The sequence below is a fragment of the Phacochoerus africanus genome, chromosome 10, assembly GCF_016906955.1.
Source record: "Phacochoerus africanus isolate WHEZ1 chromosome 10, ROS_Pafr_v1, whole genome shotgun sequence".
Classification (NCBI taxonomy): Eukaryota; Metazoa; Chordata; class Mammalia; order Artiodactyla; family Suidae; genus Phacochoerus; species Phacochoerus africanus.
Genome location: NC_062553.1, coordinates 96,610,560 through 96,632,540, shown reverse-complemented (window position 1 = coordinate 96,632,540; position 21,981 = coordinate 96,610,560). Strand labels below are relative to the sequence as shown.

At 41.2% G+C, this 21,981-nt stretch overlaps 1 long non-coding RNA gene across 2 annotated transcripts in view; it reads left to right on the top strand.

Annotated features, from left to right (window-relative positions):
• LOC125138194 (uncharacterized) overlaps positions 1 to 21,981 on the top strand; it is a 50,518-nt gene that overhangs the window by 14,609 nt on the left and 13,928 nt on the right. Inside the window, exon 4 of one of the 2 annotated variants that reach the window (XR_007137598.1) lies at positions 12,249 to 12,690. The exons of the other annotated variant lie outside the window; for it this stretch is intronic. This is a non-coding gene — a long non-coding RNA (uncharacterized LOC125138194). Of the gene's footprint in view, positions 1 to 12,248; positions 12,691 to 21,981 lie in introns of those variants that run through there. 2 annotated transcript variants of the gene reach the window in all.

Here is a 21,981-nt window from a genome sequence, read left to right as displayed (position 1 = left end):
AGCCCTTATGAATTTGTAGTTTAGTTGGAGAGGCAGACAATAAACTGACAGTTACAAATCAGTGACACAATTACTTTTTTCAGTTTAGTGCCATGTTGATGTAGGAGAATCTAGAAGGGAAACTGAGCCTTGGGGGATCATGGTGAGCTTCCCAAGAGATGTGGTGTTTGAGCTGAGCTCTGAGGAGTTACCTAGGTAGAACAAGAAAGGTATGGGGGAAGGACACTGCTATCAGAATCTATAGCCTGAGCAAAGGTCTGGAAGCTGGAGAGAGCAGAGCTTTCTATGTACAAGTCGTTCAGTGAGACTGGGACAAGGAGGGATAAGAATCCTGGCTACCAGACTCACGGACCTAAGTAGGTCTGGATTTTATCCATATATAAAGAGTAAAACAGAGCTTTTGAAAGTTTCTGATTTGGTGGAGGGGCAGAGTTCATCATACCAGAGTACAGCCAATACTTTGTATTCCTCTCTTCCAAAGGATTTCCATGAATATCTGGAGAAAGTCCACAGTCCTTTTCCAAGAACACATTATCCTTCCTTTACCCATTCCCAGCCTTATACTTGCTTGCCCTCCATTGCACATGCTCTGCCTCAGATCGACTGAACTTCTCAGCTTCCAGACTCACTTCCCAATTTTTTCTTTTTCTTTTTTTTTTTTGTGGCCACATCTGCAGCATATGGAATTTCCTGGGCCAGGGTTGACTCTGAGCCACAGCGGCAACCTATGCTGCAGCTGCAGCAATACCGGATCCTTTAACCCACTGCTAGGGACTGAGGATTGAATTTGTGACTCAACAGCAGTCCAAGTTGCTGCAGTCAGGTTCTTAACCCATTGCACCACAGTGGGAACTCCCACTTCCCAGTCTTTAATTATGCTTTAGTACCCCTCACTCCTGCTAGCACTCTCACACATGCCACTTTCAAAAAATGTTATTGGATTAGTCTTCCAAGCTATAAAAGCAATACATGTTCTTTGCAACAAGCCAAACAACACAGAGATATGCAAAGAAGGAGTTAAAACTTTCTCCTCTCCTCTCATCACCACACACATACATACAGAGTGTGCTTTAAAATATATATACCTTCAACTAAAGTAGATCTCTGCTCTTCAGTTTGTACAGTTCTCCCCCACTCCCCCAGCAGTATATCCAGTATTGCTGGATGCCAGGCCCTATGCTTTATCACATTTAGCCTACAACTACTGTATGAAGTAGGTACTGTTATCCTCAGTAGATAGATGAGCATCTCAGATGTTATTAATTTGCCAAGCTTGCACAGATAATGGGAGCAGCAATTTGAACTTGAGCACTGTGGCTCTCAAGTCCGCTACCTTTTACTGTCTTCTAAATAATGAATGTTATTTTTGTTCCTTTTTTTTTTTTTTTTTGTCTTTTTAGGGCCTCACCTGTGGAATATGGAGGTTCCCTGGCTAGTGGTCTAATCGGAGCTGTAGCTGCCGGCCACAGCCACAGACACAGCAACATCAGATCCAAGCCACGTCTTCGACCTACACCATAGCTCATGGCAAGCCAGATCCCTAACCCACCGAGCAAGGCCAGGGATCCAATGGCAACCTCATTGTTTCTAGTCAGATTCATTGCTGCTTTGCCACAACGGGAATTCTCCTGTTCTTTTTAATAATTGTACACTGTTTATATGGATGTCCAGAATTTATTCAATCATCCCTCTGTTAATGGATGTTGAAGTTGTTTTTTGCCACTTAAAATGCTTCAGTATATAATTCTCCAAAGTGGGATTTGAGGTCAGAGAACGTACTTTTTTTTTTTCTTTTGGTGCTCTTGTGCCATGTGGAAGTTTCTGGGCCAGGGATCAAACCCATGCCACAGCTGCAAACCGCACCATAGCTGTGACAACACCGATGCTTAATCCTCTGCACCCTGAGGGAACTTCCAAGGGCATACTTATTTTTATTACAGTACAGCCAAATTATGTTTTAAGGATTATACAGCATTCTTATACCCCCAAGAAACATGGGCCAGTGTCTATTTCCCTATATCCTCACTAATCCTAATGATACTGATAGTTTTAGATTTTGGGGTTTTTTTTGGGCACTGTGGTCAGTAGAAACAGTGTACCTTTGTTTGATTTGCATGTTTCCTGACTACAGTTGAAACTGAGAATATTTCTGTGTTTTTGAGATATTTGCATTTCCTATTCCATGATTTGTCTATTCGTTTCCTCTCCTATTAATTTTTTTCTGTTGGATTGTTCTTGATCATTATTTTGGAGAGGGCAAGGGGGGAGATGGGGAATGTTTATGGTAGTAGCAATATTAACCCTTTTTCTGACATGTGTTCAAATATTTTCTCCTCTTCTTGGTTCATTCACTTTTTAATATAGTTTTTTGGGGGGGGTCTTTTTAGGGTGCACCACCCGTGGCATATGGAGGCTCCCAGGCTAGGGGTTGAATCAGAGCTGTAGCTGCTGGCCTGTGCCACAGCCATAGCAACGAGGGATCTGAGCCGCGTCTGCAACCTACACCACAGCTCATGACAACGCCAGATCCTTAACCCACTTGAGCAAGGCAAGAGACTAGTCCTCATGGGTGGTAGTCAGATTTGTTTCCACTGAGCCAAGACAGGAACTCCCAGTTTTTAATTTTTTAAAAGCATCCTTAACCTTATAGAAATGTTTAATTTGTATGTGTTCAAGTCTCTTGGTCTTTCCTGTTATGGCTTTTGGCCTTCCTGAAATTGACAGGTTTTAGGCATTTCTTCATTAAGGACTGGAACAGCAGATCAAAATTCTCCTTGGTGGAGTTGCTTTTGTGGCTCAGCGGTTAATGAACCCGACTATATCCATGAGGATGTGTGTTCAGTCTGTGGCCTTGATCAGTGGGTTGGGGATCCGGTGTTGCTGTGAGCTGTGGTGTAGGTCGCAAATGTGGCTTGGATCCTGCATTGCTGTGGCTGTGGTGTAGCCTGGCAGCTGTAGCTCCAATTTGACCCCTAGCCTGGGAACCTCCATATGCCACGGGGTGCGACCCTAAAAGCAAAATAAATAAATAAATAAAGACTCTCTTTGGTGGGTGCTTGATGGGCTTTGATGATTTTTGTCTCAGGCTCTTTTACCTTTGCTACTTCCTCTCAGTCTCCTTCTGTGAGATCTGTTCTTTCTTGAGATTTATTATTACATTTAAGCAAAGGCTTACTGGCCTGGCAGTCATTTATCACTTAGAAAAGTTTGTTTGTATATCTTTGCTCTGATTTACTATTGGCTAATTTTGTTTCTTTCTCCTAGTTTTAAGAAGCAATCACCATGGGATCTTCTATTTTATATTTTGAGTTTCGGGCCATTTTCAGCCTCTGAGTTCTTAAGCTTTTGAGAGGCAGTTTAGAGGGAAGATATGCCCTTGATACAACACTTACATGGATAGTGAAGATAAATTGGTAATGGGGAAGGTGTGGGCTTGAGAGTGAGTTTGATTTTGTCTTTGATTACAGCTGTAGAATCCTGGCGAGGTTGTTATAAGCCTTAGGGCCCTTTTCCATAAAATGGAAGTGATAATAATACTCCTCTGAGTTTGACACAGGATAGGCCTCTAACAGTTAATTTAGATGTTTTTCCCCTTTTGGTCACATTTCAAGAATATTTTAATGAGGTCAAGTCTTCACAAATTACCTCGCTGTCCCTTTTGGCTAAACAAACTCTTTTTGTTAGCTGTCAACCTGTAAAAAAAGGATACAATTTCTTGGCCTTAAAGACTGAAATCCTTTACAGCTCTCTGGAATGAATGCACATATTTCATTATTGAAAAGAGAGACATTTAAACTCTTAGTGGAAATTAATTTTGAGGCCATTTTACACAAACCTTGGCCTAGGACCAAGGATCCAAGATAGAACATGTGTGGGTTGGGGGTAGACACTAGGGAGAAGAGGCTGGCCTGCATTTTGGTGGATTTTGAAATGTTCACAGAATTTGGGAGTTCTAGTCGTGGCTCAGCGGAAACGAATCTGAGTAGGAACCAAGAGGTTGTGGGTTTGATCCCTGGCCTTGCTCAGTGGGTTAAGGATCTGGCATTGCTGTGAGCTGTGGTGTAAGTCACAGACATGGCTTGGATATGACATTGCTGTGGCTGTGGTGTAGGCCGGCAGCTACTGCTCCGATTCGACCCCTAGCCTGGGAAACTCCATATGCCGTAGGTGCAGCCCCAAAAAGCAAAAAAAAAAAAAAAAAAAGCAACAAAAAAAGGAATTCACAGAATTTGTTCTTTGTTCCAGGTCATATTAATGGGCTCTTAGAGAAGAAAGTTAGAGGGATCCAGGTTTATCACCCAGGCTTGTCCCCTGCCCTTAAGCTGGTGATCATGAAACCAATTAGTGAAGGTAGTTTGTTGAATTGCTCAACTGACAGTATTCCTGGATGATAACTAATTTTAGATTTGGGGCTAAGTACTGGGGTTGAGAAGTTAAATAGAAGTAGTGCTCAGGAGAGCTTACTTTTTTTTTTTTTTTGTCTTTTTGCCTTTTCTAGGGCCGCTCCTGCGGCATATGGAGATTCCCAGGCTAGGGGTCTAATTGGAGCCATAGCCACCGGCCTACGCCAGAGCCACAGCAATGCAGGATCCGAGCTGCGTCTGCGACCTACACCACAGCTCACAGCAACGCCAGATCCTTAACCCACTGAGCAAGGCCAGGGATCAAACCCGCAACCTCATGGTTCCTAGTCGGATTCATTAACCACTGCTCCACGACGGGAACTCCAGGAGAACTTATTTCTGACCCTAGGTAATCATCTTCATTCCTGCCTCCCACCTCCACATTTGAGCTGGCATACACCTGCTCTTAGATCTGGATCCAATAGACAACAGCAAGGAGGCCTAGACCAGTTCCTAGCTTAATAGTCTTGCTGTCCCTTCAAGCTCCGGCCTTGAAAAGTTCAGACTTTATGCAAGTTTTCAAATCAACTAACATAATGCCATGTTTAAGACACTGTGTGGAATGGTGAGTGTGTATGTGTGAGAGAGAGACAGAACTAGGGGTGAAAGAGGGAGAAGTGAGGGTAGAAAGCAGAGTTTTTGCCCTCAAGTAGTGGAGGTTGTTAACTCGAATGCCTTTAGAGGCCAGGCATGTTAGTAGTTAAGTGGCTTTGCCTGTAAAGGGAAAAAAACAGAGTAAGCATAATAATTGACAATGAATATTTGTGTCACTGACAATAGGAGGTGGTGTGGCCTTTGGCAAACTGGAGTGTGCATCCCTGTTTAACAGGATTTCTCATCTCCAGGTGAGAATCTAGTGCAGGGGTTCTGAGAGTATGATCTCTGGCCAACAGCATCAAGATCACCTGGAAACTTGTGAGAAATGCAGTTTTTCGGTTCCATTCCAGACCTAATGAATCAGAAACTCTGAGGATGGGGTCTTGCAGTCTATGTTTTAACAATCTCTTCCTGTGATTCTTATGCTCCCTAGAGTTTGAGAGTTGTGGGAATCCAGACCCAGTGTTGCTAGATCTTGATTTTTTGAGGGAAGCTAGAAAACTAAAATTTCATGGGAGCTATATGATTTTTAAATATTAAATACTAAAGAATATATGTAATGGTGGGGGGGGGGAAGGGAGCAGAGGTACACACTATAGGCCAAGGAAAGCACATCTGTGGGCCTTGGCATCTCTAGGTCTCCAGTTACAACTTAAAATAGACTAGTCAAATATCTTATTGACAATAGAGTAATCAAAAATACTGTTGGCCTAGAGGACTGAATCTCACTGTGTGTTTGTAGGGCTGAGCAGAGACAGCAGGACTGTCTGGCAGGAGGGGGCTTTTAAGAGCTGCACAGATTCTGATATTAACCCAGCACAGGTGCTTCCTCACTCCCCTCCATGGTGGAATGCTAGCATTGTCAGCCACTGTTCCTCTTGCAAGTTCGGAGCATCCCTTGGATATGCAACAAAAGAGAAAAGAAGGTGGGTCACAGGTCTAGAGCACTGTGGTTTATAAACAGCATTCACATCTGTCCTTTTATCACATTCTTACAACCTTGTGCAGTAGGTATAATGATTGTTGTCTCTATTTAAAATTGCTGAAATAGGCTGAAAAAAGGTCAAGTGATTTGCTAAAGGTCACATAATTGTAAGGGGTAAACATGAAACAATATACCCGACTTTATAATTTCTAAACTGGAGTTTTTCTCCCATATATAGTTTTATGTTTTTGTTTATCCATACCACCACTAATTCTTGAAAGGATCTGATGTGGAGTTCCTGCCATGGCACAGTGGGCTAAGAACCCTGCTGTGGCAGCCTGTGTTGCTGCAGAGGTGTGGTTTTATCCCTGGCCTGGGGATTTCCATATGCTGCGAGTACGGCCACTTAAAAGAAAGAAAGAAAAAAAGAAAGAGTCTAAAGTTCTGATGTGGCTCATTTCACTATGACCAATGACTGTTTAGTTTTTTTTTTTTTTTTTGCCATTTCTGTGACCAAGCCTCAGCTGGTCCCTCCTTGGCTTGGTGTGCTACCTGGGACCCCACATCTTTTTCTGTGGGCTGGGAAAATACCAGGATCTGTGCAGCTTTTAAAGGTCCCCTCCTGTCAGACTCTAATGCCTTGCTGTCTCCCCACAACCCTGCAAACACATAGAGTCATTCCTCTAGTTCAACAGTACTTTCAATTATTTTATTGTAATAAACAAATGAATCTCCCAGACCAGCCATCCCTCTTGGGACGCTTCTCCCTATGGGCTCTGTCTATATCTGCAGGGTTTTGGGTCTCCTTGTTCTGGCCTATCTTGTCACCCACCAAGCCTCAGGGAGGACACTCTGAGTCCAGAGCTGTCCCCAGTACAGGTGATATATGACCTGTACACCAGTTGTCTGGAACTGGACTGAGCACCCTGACTCATTTTACATAAGCTGCAGAATAGCTGCCAAAGCAATGGCTTTCTGACATAATAACAAATTTGGATGCTAGACCAATGGACATTTTTAGGGGAGCTAGAATTTAGAATTCTTCAAGTATTCTCCTTAGTCTAGCTTAAAATGGCAACACAATGGGTAGCACTACCAGAAGAATTGTAGTAGTTTGACATTTTTTGGTTCTTTAAATATAGCAGTTGACCCTTGAACAGGGGGAATGGTGCATTGGGACTTCATCCTGGCACAGTCAAAAATCTACATTTAATTTAAAGCCAGCTCTCCCTATATCCTTTTTGTCTATATGAGCTATCCTGCATCTGTGGATTGAGCTAACTGTGGATCAGTAATATTTATTATTTTTAAAAGTCTGCATAGGAGTTACCATTGTGGCTCAGTGGGTTAAGGATCTGACATTGTCTCTGTGAGGATGTGGGTATGATCCCTGGCCTTGCTCAGTGGGTTAAGGATCTGGTGCTATAAGCTGCAGCCTGGGTTGCAGATGTGGCTCAAATCCAGTGTTGCTATGGCTGTGGTATAGGCCTGCAGCTGCAGCTCTGGTTCGACCCTTGGCCCAGGAACTTCCCTAAGCTGCAGGTGCAGCCATAAAAAGGAAAAAAAAAAGTTAGTATATAAGTGGGCCTGTTCAGTTCAAATCTGTGTTATTCAAGGGTCAACTGTACTTTGTCTTTTTTTTTTCTTTTTGTCTTTTTGGACTGCACCCATGGCATTTGGTGGTTCCCAGGCTAGGGGTGTAATCAGAGCTGTAGCTGCTGCCCTACACCATAGCCATAGCAAGGCAGGATCTGAGCCGTGTCTGTGACCTATACCACAGCTCATGGCAATGCCAGATCCTTAACCCACTGAGCAAGGCCAGGGATCGAACCCACAACTTTCATGGTTCCTGGTTGTATTCGTTTCTGCTGTGCCATGACAGGAACTCCATGGGTCAGCTGTACTTTCAAGAATTCTGGAATGTTCAGCGTTAGGTGGACATTCTGGCGGTCTTCACCATCGTCTTTTAAAGGAGTTCTTTCTTTCTTATCTGGAAACTTGCCAGGGAGGCATGGCTGGGAGAGTTGGTTACTGCTAGGTGTCTAGGTACTTATAGCAGGGCTTACATGTCAAGTGAATGAAAAGCTGTTAAGAGGGACAGAGACAGAGATGGAGACAGAGAGCGAGGGACAAAGGGAGAAGGGGTGGGAAGAGAAAGAGAGAGTGAGAGAGAGAGATGAAGAGAGGGAGCCCATGAGCCTGAGAGAGGGAAATACTTTAATGACCAAGAAAATTATTGGTGCAGAAATGGCTTGGTACAGCCCTGCTGTGGATATTTGTAGGAGGAAATGGAGCATTTTGCCAGGACCTTGCTTTGCTTAAGATCGGCTTCGATTACAGTTTTTGTTTTTGTTTTTAATCTGGGAGTGGCAGATCACCACTGGGAAGGGTGTGTGTCAGCCTTATCTTGAATACTTCCTTACTTTACTTAACTAAGAAACTAGACAATTTAATGTGAAGCTTATACCATTTCCTTTGCATGTAATGAAAGTTTTATTTAAAGTCCTCATGAGCATTTTCACTGTTTTTCAATAGTAAGAATGAGCAAATGAGAATTGTAAATACTTTTGAGGCCATTTTTTACTTGACAAAACAGTTCTTCTAAGCTAGAGCTTTCTCTGTCACTCTCTGAAACACTTAGGGGCAGGAGAACCAGACATTTATAGGAAGAATATGAATTCTTGTGCACTGTCACATAATGCTCTAGGCCTTTTCAGGAGTTCCTGCTGTGGCACAAACCTCTTGGAGTTCTGGGACACAGGTTTGATCCCTGGTCTGGCACAGTGGGTTAAGGATCTGGTGTTGCCACACCTGCAGCTCAGTTGCAATTGTGGATTTGATCTCATTTCTGGTCTGGGAACTCCATATGCTGAGGCACCACCAAAAAAGAAAAAAAAAATTCATTGTGGTTGGTTACATCTTAGCGTTCATTTTTAATCAACAATTAGCATTTGGTTCCACTTTATTTAATATACAATGTATATTTATTTTTTATTCATTCCTTTGGCCACTGTTGATGCCTTCACTGTTACAGTTGCCTACTACAGCTGTTAAGGTAGCAGAATTACTTGCAAATAGAATCAACTCATTTACAGGCATACCTCAGAGATGTTGTGGGTTTGATTCTAGACTGTTATAATAAAGTGAATATCTCAATAAAGCTGGTCAAATGAATTTTTTGGTTTCACGGTACATGTAAAAGTTATGTTTATACTATACTGTTGTCTATTAAGTATTTAATAGTATTATGTCTAAAAAAACTATGTACATGCCTTAATTTAAAAATATTTCATTAGAGTTTTTGTCGTGGTTAAGTGAAAACGAATCTGACTGGCATCCAGGAGAACTCAGGTATGATCCCCAGTCTCGCTTAGTGGGTTTAGGATCCAGCATTGCCGTAAGCTGTGGTGTAGGTCGCAGATGCAGCTTGGATCCCGTGTTGCTGTGGCTGTGGTGTAGACCTACAGCTCTGATTTGACCCCTAGCCTGGGAACCTCCATATACTGTGATGTGGCCCTATAAAGACAAACAAAACAAATGCTGGCCTTCATCTGACAATGCAAGGTTGCCACAAATCTTCAATTTGTGAAAAAATGCAATATCTGGAAAGCACAATAAATTAAAGCACAATAAAATGAGATATACCTGTATATAAACTATCAGCATTATAAAAAGAATAACTAGTAATGCCAGTTGTATAAAATGAAAGTATAAATCTGTTAGATTTTGCATGAGGATAATAAATGTTTAATTCTGGCATCTTCCCTAGATATCTCTTATTTCAACATCCTGTAAGCTCTTGCTCTTTCTCAATCTCTTTGGTAGGTGCTGAAGGTATAAAGATAAGTAAGCCATGGACCCTGCCTTCAAGAAATGTGCAGTCCTTATTGGGAGACAGTTTGGTAAAGGGCTCTGAAAACACACAGGACAGGATGCAATTCAGAGCAGAGGAGGTGGGGTGAAGATGCTGCCCAGGAAGGCCCCTTGGAGAAGACAGTCCTGGAGTGTCTAGTATATTACATTGATGGGGCAGGGTTGGTGCTGAGCAAATAGACTCTGGAGTCAGGGGTATTCAAATCCTGTCTCTGCCACCTTCTAGCTCTGTGGCCATGGGCCTTGATCTGGTCTCTCTAGGCCTTTATTTCTTCAAGTGTAAAATAAGGTGACACCATCAAATTTACAGGTGGTTATGGGAATTGGGAGATGAAATCATTTAGAATAATTATATAGACATTGGCTTAGCACAGCATAAGCATTCAGTACATGAGAGCTGTTATTTTATAATGTATAACAACATAAAATCACTTTGTATCTTCGAGTTTATGGACTTAGATTCTCTTTATCTCCTCAGATATTGACCACTTATCTAGATTTTCTAGTTTCTAAAATTCTTCTACAATTCTTTTGTTTCCCAAACTGCTGATTACCATACTAAAGGCAACTGTAGGGAAGTATAACCAAGGGAGGTAGTATTTGACCTAAGGTGTCAACCTTGCCAGGAGATGTCAAAAGTCTCATTTAAAACTGAAAGATGTATTCTAGATAAGGGTTTGGAGAAATCTGACTGACTCTTGGGTCAGAGTAAATTCTAAAATTAAAATAGATTTTGTTCTTTTCATTAGGTGTAAGGCAAAACTCAATAATTATTCTCAAGATAAGGAGAACATCAAACCTCAAACCAAAGTATAAAAAGAGAAATTTCTAGTTGATTCCAACTTAATTCTTTTTAGTGGAAATATTAATCAGAAAAGTTGTCATCTAGGATTCCCACCATTCCTTGGAAAGTTAAGTTTTAAAAAAGTCACCTTGAATTTCAGTACAAATTTCAGATGTCATATTTTTAAACTTTGGGAGAGATGTGTAAGTTCAGTTTTTCCCATTGGCCTGGACTGGAGCACCTGTCTGTTTGTTTGTTTGTTTGTTTGTTTATTTATTTATTTATTTATTTATTGTCTTTTTTTCCCTGCCATTTCTTGGGCCGCTCCCGCAGCATATGGAGGTTCCCAGGCTAGGGGTCGAATTGGAGCTGTGGCCACTGGCCTACGCCAGAGCCACAGCAACTCGGGATCCGAGCCGCGTCTGCAACCTACACCACAGCTCACGGCAACACCGGATCCTTAACCCACTGAGCAAGGCCAGAGATTGAACCCGCAACCTCATGGTTTCTAGTGGGATTCGTTAACCACTGAGCCACGAAGGGAATTCCCACCTGTCTTTCTTTTAAATGGTTATATCTCCATTAACAAATTTTCTGGAAGCAAAGATCCTGTGATAGTCAGCTGTGGTCAAACAAGAAAATCCTCATGATATGCCAGTCAGGAGAGCACAAGCTCAGCCAGGCCTGCCTGAGAGCTCCCTCATTGAGGACCCTCCGACAGCAGCAGCTGTATGTCAGTTTCTCTGTCTGTACATAGCTGCAGAGCAGCAAGGCTGCAAGTCTTCACAGTTTCTCTTTGGGGAGCTATATCTTTTCCTCTCTCTGCCATTTCCCTCTCTTGGCCATGATTCTCCCCACCAACACAGGGCTAGTCTCTGATGTCAGTTGTTTCCTCATTCTTAGGCCCCCAAACTATTTTTTCAGAAGCCTGGGATGCTCTTTGTGATAATTCTCCCTTTCCTACCTCTAGGCACTTTCCCCCTCTTTCTCTATCAAAACATAGACAGATTATGAGGTTCCAGCTGTACATTTCTGCCAGAGAGCCCTGGTGTCCTTTGGAGAAGATGCCTGGGCCTGATCACAGTGCACTTTCCAGAGACCTGGGCTCCCCTCCCCACCGCCTGAGCCAGTGAGGATGGCAGCAAAGACCCTGGCCACTGTAGCAGTTAATTCCTATGTATCTGGTCCTTCCTACTCTTTTCGCTTGGATCTTCATCCCCTTGACTAAACCTCTCCCTTCTGTCTGCCCCAGAGACTTCTGTTGCATATTTTATGTTTTTCAGAATGTCTAGTGCTGTTTTAATAAACATTTAATTCTGTTTTCATACTGTATTAAATACTTTGTCTGAAATTGGGATATAACTCTCATTGCCTCATGTTATTTCTGTCTGAAAATGAAGTTTATAACAAAGAAATATGTTGATAGAATATCTCCATTAACAGAAGCAATTAGTAAACTGATTCATTTTTCATTAGGGAATGTTTAAATTTGCTTTTTGACAAAATAGTGATTAAAGAATATTTAATAACAAGTATGAATCAACAGTTATTAGTTTCTTATCACATCTACATTAAAATAACAAGGAAATACATGTAGAAAAACTTTGCTTATAATTCTACCACTCCATATAATTACTGTTTTTTATCTTCCTGTGTTCTCTTCCAGGCCTAGGCCATGTGTTTGTGAAGCTACCAGATGGTGTTCCTATTGCAGTTCTGTGGTAGAGGAATTCTTGTGAAAAGTTGTGTCCCATTTGAGGATTATACTTCAAGCTTGCTCTTAGTAGTACCTACATTTTAACTTGCTGTATTAGCAAGCTTAATCTGTTATCTCAAAACTCTGGCCACACCATTATTGTATTGAGATGCATCTTTGTTTCTGTTTTTGTTTGATGGTAGTAGTGGGCTATGACTTTATCACCAGCCTCTAGAAGGATAGCTGCATGAGACTAGGTTTTCATTACATGTTTCATTGTATGTAGTGGGTTTGTGGGTTTTAATAGGCATTTACACATAAGAGTTGAAGTCTCCTATTTGTCTTGGATTCTTATGTACTGTTGACATTAGGAGACGTTCTCAGGAGTTCCTGTTCTAGCTCAGAGGGTTAAGAATTCAACTAGTATCCATGAAGATGTGGGTTCGATCCCTGGCCTCGCTCCGTGGGTTAAATGATCTGGTGTTGCAGCAAACTGCGGTGTAGGATGCAGACGTAGCTCAGATCTGGGCTTAGATATTATTGGTGTGTGCTGCAGCTTTAGTGAAGACCAGCAGCCATAGCTCCAATTTGACCCCTAGCCCAGGAACCTCCATATGCTGTAGGTGCCAACCTAAAAAGAAAAAAAAAAAGAGGAAAAAAATTTCTCAGCTCAAAATAGGCAGTGGATAGGGCCTGGAGTAATAATCTACTTTATCCTCCAAAAGGAACAACAGTGTTCATTTCCAAGCTCAATGGAGAAACAACTCCCTCTGACCTCTCCCTCTTCCTAGTTTTCTTTCTGGAATTGCAGATTTCTTATCTTAGTATTTATAAAACTTGCCTAATTGTAAAAATTATCTGAAATGCTGGTGAAAAACACAATTTTCTGGGTCCTTGCCAGACCTATTGAATCAGAATCTGAGGGACTGCTTGGTTTAAACAAGTACCCTGGATAATTTCTACAATCCTGGCAGATTTGGGAAACAATAGTTTATTGAAGCAAATTCATAGCTGTCGACTCACACATTTGCTTAGCCCACCTTTGGAGAGAGGTGGCCGGCAATTCCGTCTTCAGGAGAATAGCAGCCAGGCAGGTCCTGTTCTTATTCTACTCTGAATACAGCTGTGGCAATGACTGGATGAAGTGTAGCACAGGAGGTCAGACCAGTGTAGGAAGATCATCTTCCCCACCCAATGTCATCATACAGAAGACTGCCACAGCCCTTTGCCTCAGTGAAGGGCAAGAAATGTATAGATGGGGTTATTTTCTCTGTGTCACTTGAAACTTCAAAATTCTTCCTTATTGCAATAATTATATACATGATAGGTTGCGTGTGCATTTAGAAATTTTCCTTGTGCTTTCTCCATGTGGCAATTGGGTTATTTAAAATTCAGTTTATGCACCAAAAAAATTGCTTCTTCATTAATCCCAGTGGCACTAATTTGAAAGAAAAGCAGAGTTTATGCAACTGTAGGTCATTGTCCAGATCTGGAATAGTATTCCCTGAAGTAGGCTGGTCCCAAAGTTGGGAAATATTGGGGATTTTTGAGTTTAAACTCACTTCCTGGAATACTCTGCTCACCCTGTGCCATCAGGGCCCTCCTGCTGTCCTCCAGCTGCCCGCTCTCTCTCCTCTCTCTCCCCTTCCTTCCATGGCAGAGCCCCATGCTCCAAAATCATTTTGCTTCCCCTTTAAATTCTTCTTCTGAGTCAAAAGATGAAATAGAATGGCAATAACAAAGCATAACCCAGTAACTGATCCTCTAGATTTGGTTAGATCCGCTACTAGCCAGCTTGTACAAAGAAAGTAATGGATGAAATGAACACATGTCATCCTGGGAATGACTAATTGATAACTTACTGCATTAACAAAATGTCCCAGGGATATTGGCATTCAAAGACAATGTGTCTTAAAGGAATAAGTCTCAAATATCGCCTTTCAGGCAGTTTCAAACCAAAGCGAGGGCAAATTTGGGGCAAAGGGATCTTTAAATCACACCACAAAGGCCATAGTTCACTCTACTATCCGAGGTCAGCTGTTGCTCTTGGAAACACAGTGATATGGTGTTCAGGTCAGGGAAGCATGCTTGCTTCTGGTTAAAGGACAAGACCAGGCTTTTCTCCCCACCCCCTTGGTCTCTCTTATCTCTAGCAGGGCACTACATGGGTACACTTTGTGCAGGGTGGATTGTCATGGAAGCAAACAGTCCCAAATAGCTGGGAGCTTTGCAAATCCATAGGTAGGGTCCTTGCATTTTTGATATTTAAGGCTGTTGATTTGTGGACTAAATGTGCGTCAGAGCACTTTCACATTGATAGAATCAAGAACCTTTGGCACAGGATTTTATCACGATGTATAAAGGTGAAAAATTGATTGGAAGAAAATGTAGTACTTTATTCCTGCTTGTGTCAGTTGAAAGTGTAGTCTCCATGTCTGTCTTTGTCACTGAAATAATAAATTTGAATTTGACCAGGTAGGCTTTTTTCCTTCATTAAAGGATTTTGCATTAGGAAATGAAAAAATTTGACAGTATAAATGCAGAGTGAATAGTAGAGTAAGCAAATTGTACCTCCTCCAATAAACCTAGTCATTCATTGGGCCCTGTGTTGCGACATTTTGTGGTACAAAGCTCAGTCATTCATTAGGCCGTGAGTTGCAACATTTTAGGCTGTCTTTGGCTCCTCAGGTATCATGACTACTTGGTGATTTTTAGTGATGGAACAGACCTGCAGAGAAAAGACTGGATGTGGCTCTGTTGAATTTCATTTTTCATCCCACCCTTACCCATTTAGTCCTTTTCATATTAAAGAAAAATCTGAAATGTTGGTAACAGAACTTTGATGGGCCTGATTTCCATCTACAAGGTGCACTGAATGATACTGAGGAAATTTTTTAGCTCAAGACTAATGATTAAATATTCCAAGACACCTATTTCCCTGAGTGTCTTTGTATTTAATGCAGCTCTTTGAGTGACTTTGAGTTAGAGTGTTTAAATTACTTGTTCTTGCAGTACCCATTGTGGCTCAGTGGAAATGAATTCGACTAGTAGTATCCATGAAGATGCGGGTTCAATCCCTGGCCTCATCAATGGGTTAAAGATCTGGCATTGCCATGAGCTGTGGTGTAGGTTACAGACACGGCTTGGATCCCATGTTGCTGTGCCTGTGGTATAGGCTGGCAGCTGCAGCTCTGATTTATTCCCTAGCCTGGGAACTTCCATATGCTGCATGTGCAGCCCTAAAAAGCAAAATAAATAAATAAATAAATAACTTGTTCTTCAACTATATTTATTTATTTATTTATTTATTTATTTATTTATTTGTCATTTTAGGGCCACACCTGCGGCATGTGGATGTTCCCAGGCTAGGGGTCGAGTCAGAGCTGTAGCTGCTGGCCTACGCCACAGGCATGGCAACGTGGGATCCAAGCCGTGTCTGCGACCTACACCTCAGCTCATGGCAACGCCAGACCCTTAACCCAATGAGCGAGGCCGGTGATCAAACCCACGTCCTCATGGATACTAGTTGGGTTCGTTAACCATTGAGCCAGGACGGAAACTCCCAAGTGTACATATTTTATTATGAATGAATGGTTGCCATTTTTGTTGCTGTTTTTATTTCATTTTTATTTTTATTGTGTCTTTTTTTTTTTTTTGTCTTTTGTCTTTTTAGGGCTGCACCCGAGGCATATGGAGGTTTCCAGGCTAGGGGTCTAATCAGAGCTCTAGCTGCTAGTTCCCAGCAATGTGGGATCCAAGCCGCATCTGCAACCTATGCCACAGCTCGTGGCAATACCAGATCCTTAACCCACTGAGCAATGCCAGGGGTTGAACCTGCATCCTCATGGATACTAGTCGAGTTTGTTAACCACCACTGAGCCACAACTGGAACTCCTGATGCTGTTTTGAGTTGGGAAAACTGAAGTACAGGGATTTAAAAAAAATTTTTTTTCCATGAACATTTTTTTTTGTCTTTTTTTGCTATTTCTTGGGCCACTCCCGAGGCATATGGAGATTCCCAGGCTAGGGGTCCAATCGGAGCTGTAGCCACCGGCCTGTGCCAGAGCCACAGCAACGCGGGATCCGAGCCGCGTCTGCAACCTACACCACAGCTCACGTCAACGCCGGATCGTTAACCCACTGAGCAAGGGCAGGGATCGAACCCGCAACCTCATGGTTCCTAGTCGGATTCATTAACCACTGCGCCACGATAGGAACTCCTTTTTTTTTTTTTTTGAACATTTTTTTAATACTACTTTAAAACTACCAAAACATCAAACTTTTTTGGTCCATTAATTTTCTTTTTTTTTAAAAAATTATTGAAGTATAGATGACTTACAGTGTTGTATTAGTTTCAGGTCTTCTATAGCGAAGAAAATCAGTTATACGTATATCCATCATTTTTTCCTATAGAGGTTATTACAAATTATTGAGTAGATTTCCCTGTGTTACATAGTAGGTTCTTATTAATTATCTACTTTATTCAGTAGTGTGTATATGTTATTTCCCTCCTCCTAATTCATCCCTTCCAGCCACGGTTTCCCCTATAGTAACTGTAAGTTTTGATGTTGAGATCTGTGAGTTTGTTTCTGTTTTGTAAATAAGTTCTTTTATATCATTTTAATTAGAATTCACATATAAGTGATAACATATGATATTTCTCTTTCTCTGTCTGACTCATCTCACTTAGTATGATAGATAATCTCTAGGTTCATCCATGCTGCTGCAAAAGGTATTATGACATTCTTTTTTTGTGGCTGAGTAATATTCCATTACACACACACACACATCACATCTTCTTTATCCATTTTTCTGTGGATGAACATTTATGTTGCTTCTGTCTTTGCTATTGTAAGTAGTGGAGCAATGAACACTGGAATGCATATATCTTTTTGAATTATGGTTTTCTCTGGATAAATGCCCAAGAATGGGATTATAAGATCATATGGTCATTCTATATTTAGTTTTTAAAGGAACTTCCCTACTGCCCTCCATAGTGGTTGCATTCCTACCAACAATGTAGAAGGGTTCTCTTTTCTCCATACCCTCTCCAGCATTCATTGTTTATAGATTTTTTGATGATGGCCATTCTGATTGGTATGAGGTAATGCCTCATTGTAGTTTTGGTTTACATTTCTCTGTTAATTAGTGGTGTCAACCATCTTTTCATGTGCTTTTTTGGGCATCTGTCCCTATTCTTTGGAGCCATGTCTATTTAGATATTCCATACATTTTTTTTTGTCTTTTTGCCTTTTCTTGAGCTGCTCCTGCGGCATATGGAGGTTCCCAGGCTAGGGGTCTAATCAGAGCTGTAGCCACCGGCCTATGCCAGAGCCACAGCAACGCGGGATCCTAGCCGCATCTGCAACCTACAGCACAGCTTACGGCAATGCCGGATCCTTAACCCACTGAACAAGGCCAGGGATCAAACCCACAACCTTATCATTCCTAGTCGGATTCGTTAACCACTGCGCCACGACAGGGAACTCCATTGTTTTTTGTTTTTAATACTGACTTTAATTCCCTCTGTGGTATAATACATCCTTTTTTTTTTTTTTTTTTTGTCTTTCCGTTTTTCTCGGGCCACACCCATGGCATATGGAGGTTCCCAGGCTAGGGGTCTAATTGGAGCTGTAGCTGCCGGCCTACACCATAGCCACAGCAACACAGGTTCCGAGCCTTGTCTTCGACCTACACCACAGCTCATGGAATGCCGGATCCTTAACCCACTGAGCAAGACCAGGGATAGAACCCATGTCCTCATGGATGCTAATTAGGTTCATTAACCACTAAGCCATGACGGGAACTCCTAGATATTCCACACATTTTTTTGATTGGGTTGTGTATTTTTTTGATATGTATGCGATGTTTGTGTAATTTGGAGATTAATCCCTTGTTGGTTTCTTCCTTTGCAAATATTTTCCTCCATTCTTTTTTTTGTTGTTATTGTTTCCTTTGCTGTGTAAAAGCTTTTAAAGTTTAATTAAGTCCCATTTGTTTATTTTTGTTTTTGTTTTCATTACTCTAGGAGGTGGATCCAAAGAGACATTGCTATGATTTATGTCAAAGTGTGTTCTGCCTATGTTTTCCTCTAGGAGTTTTATAGTATCCGGCCTTACTTTTAGGTCTTTAATACATTTTTAGTTTATTTTTGTGTATGGTGTTAGAGAATGTTCTAAGCCATTCTTTTACATGTAGCTGTCCGGCTTTCCCAGCACCACTTATTGAAGTGACTGTCTTTCCTCCGTTCTTGCCTTCTTTGTCATAGATTAATTGACCTTAAGTACATGGGTTTATTTCTGGACTTTCTATCCTAGCACAGGGATTTTGGATATAGATTGAAAAAAAAATACACAATCTAAACGTTGAGAATTATGTTTTCTTTGGCAGACACAACTGAGGACTTAAGCCTGGGACGTAGCTTCTCAAATAGTTCTGAGAGACAGCTCTGAAGAGGTAAGGGAGGAGGCAGGATATATAGGAGTTTTTTTTAATAAAGACCAGGCAGTCAGAACATCAAAAGATTATTGTTAATTAAAGAAAACCAGATATCTCAAGTTCTGAAACTTAGTGCTTTTTCATGTATGGAAAGATGCAAGAGTTGGGGCTCACCAAAATCATTCCTCTGATATGTAGGAATGATTTCATTCCTCAGCTATCTGGAGCCAGTATCCTGTGCTTTCTCATCTTGAGTCTCCTCAGGGTGTATCGTTGAGGGTGGCTGCAGTGGCTGAGGGCTGCATCATCCTTGGTTTAAACTGGCAGGCAACATTTTTTTTTTTTTTTCATTGATATGAGTGACTTCAACAAGGTCTTCCCTGGCTACTGGTGCTGCTGGGCTGTGGACCTGGGCAGCACTACTCCACAGTCTTCATTCCTAGCTGGAGAGCCTTACTACCTCTGTAGCAGCAGCAACAAAAAAAACCTCATAGAAAACACTAAAACCTGGCAGGACAGGTTGCCTCTAGGCTTATGAGAAAGGGCTAGAGAAAACATTTATCTATATTACTTGAACTTCCATTTATAATGATAATGTATTCATGTATTAATGTAATTGAAACTTTTAAAGTTGAAATTGTCAAAGTCCCCAGTCAGTTATTAATTTCCATAAACTGTTGCTACTTAAAAAATTATCAATTAGACTCTTAAAGCTGGTAAAGAATTTAGTGATTGTGTTAAAGAGATCATTTAACACAATTGTTTTTCAAATAAGGAAACTGAGGTTATATGACTTGCTTAAGCACACAGAACTAGTTCGTGACAGTAGTTCTGCTGATCTTGTGTGCTTTCTGTTGCATTTTTCTTTTTTTTTTCTTTGTCTTTTTGCCATTTCTTGGGCCACTCCTGTGGCATATGGAGGTTCCCAGGCTAGGGGTCCAATCGGAGCTGTAGCCGCCGGCCTACACCAGAGCCACAGCAATCGGGATCCGAGCCGAGTCTGCAACCTACACCACAGCTCACGGCAACACTGGATCACTAACCCACTGAGCAAGGCCAGGGATTGAACCGCAACCTCATGGTTCCTAGTCAGATTCATTAACCACTGAGCCACGATGGGAACTCCTCTGTTGCCTTTTTCAAGGCATGTCTTACATGGAGTAATTTACAGATATTTAAGTGAATACTTTGTGAATTTCTTCAAATGCAGGTACCCATGTAACCAATTTCAAAGCCATATATATTATTTAGATGTGATGTAATTTCCCTCACCCCTGGACGTTCCCTTGTGCTAGGAAACTCTTTGAAAACTTTACCCTTGTTCATTAGTGTGTATTAGTAAGAATTCAAAATCTCACATTTCATATATCCATACACTTTCCATTTCTCAGCAAAGATACATCTTCATGTGTAAGAGTGTACATGCTTCCTTAAAAACTGAAATAAGGTTTCACAAAGTCACATGCTCTTCTTCTTATCCTTTACAGCCAGTTCCTAATTACTGAAATTACTAATTGGTGTTCCTTGTTAATAATCATTTGCTCCAGTTGGTCTTTAGCCTGACATAATTATCATTACATACAAAATTATTCTTCAGTTGTTTGATGCTCAAGCCCCAGACATATTTAGAGTCAAAATACATATCTTTTTAAACTAAGCAGTTTCTATATTAAAATCTTGGAAGTTCTGTAAGAATAAGACATATTGGCTAAAACCAGTGCATCTGAGCACGGGCAAGTTTGGTCTGCTGTGGTTTGTGTTAACTAGAAAAGCTTTTTAACTGAGTTGGTAGTGAGTCAACACAGCTATAGTCTGTCAGCTTGGCTCCTTGTGCATCCTTTTCTTTCTCTTCAGGCTTGGTGAATGGTGTGTGTGTGTGTGTTTGTGTGTGTGTGTATGAGAAAGAGAGAGACTGTTGTCTGGCAGTGTACCAGTGTGTTGATGAACAATTTTCAAAACTTACTCCAAATTTTAAAGTATAGAAAACGTCCTCTGTCTTGAGTGAATCTCAATCCATATAAGTTTGACATCTAAAGCAGTAGAAGACTACTTCTTTCCACAGAATTATTCTAAAACCCCTAGGGCCGCACACATGGCATGTGGAGGTTTTCAGGCTAGGGGTCAAATTGGAGTGGTAGCTGCTGGTCTGTGTCACAGCCACAGCAATGCAGGATCTGTGTCTTCAACCTACACCACAGCTCACAGCAACGCCAGATCCCCAACCCACTGAGCAAGGCCAGGGATCAAACCTGCACCCTCATGGATGCTAGTCAGATTCGTTAACCACTGAGCCACTACAGGAATTCCAAGACACAACATTTCTTTTGTAGTTTCTTAGCCAGACATCTAATTTCCTCATGAAGAAATCTGAATATAATCTTGAAACATGACACAAATCCAAACAGAGGAATATAATACAAAATAACTGGCCCATGTTTTTCATATATGTCAATGTCATAAAAGATAAAGAAAGATGGGGAGTTCTTCCAGATTAAAGGAAACTAAAAGAGACAACATGACTAAACACAGTACATGGTCTTGGACTGAATCCTGAACTAGAGCAGGTAATGCTAGAAAAGGACAATGTTGTAACAATGGATAATTGAAATATAGACTATATGTTATTTAAAGTATTATATACATGTTAAATTTCCTGAATTTAATAACTCTACTGAAATTACACAAAAGAACATCCATGTTTTTTAGGAAAAATGCACTGAAGAATCAGAGAGTGTATGGGCATGATGTATGCCACTTGCTCAGAGGATTCAGAAAAAAAATATGTACATCTATAGGGAAAGAAAGCAAGTAATAAAACAAATGTAGCAAGATGTTAAAAATCAGTGCCTACAAGTAAAGGGGATAGGAGCCGGGGGTGGGGGGGAGTTCTTGGCATCATCCTTGCAACTTTTTGTAGTTTTAAAGTATTTCAAAATAAAAACTTTTCTTAGAGAAAAGACTCCATAAAACTTCAAAGCCCTGGCGTAGGCCGGTGGCTACAGCTCCCATTAGACCCCTAACTTGGGTACCTCCATATGCTGCAGGTGTGGCCCTGGAAAGACCAAAAAAAAAAAAAAAAAAGTGTTATCTAACTTCTCCACAGTATAGTTACTATTTTCCCCCTTACAATTGATAAGCAACCTGAGGGGAGATGTGTTAAGAGCACATAAATATGCACCTTATCCTACTCTTCCCTTCAGACTTAGTATCTATCTTGGCTCCTTTTAAAAGCCGCATTTGTCGAGAGTTACATATACCCTAAGTA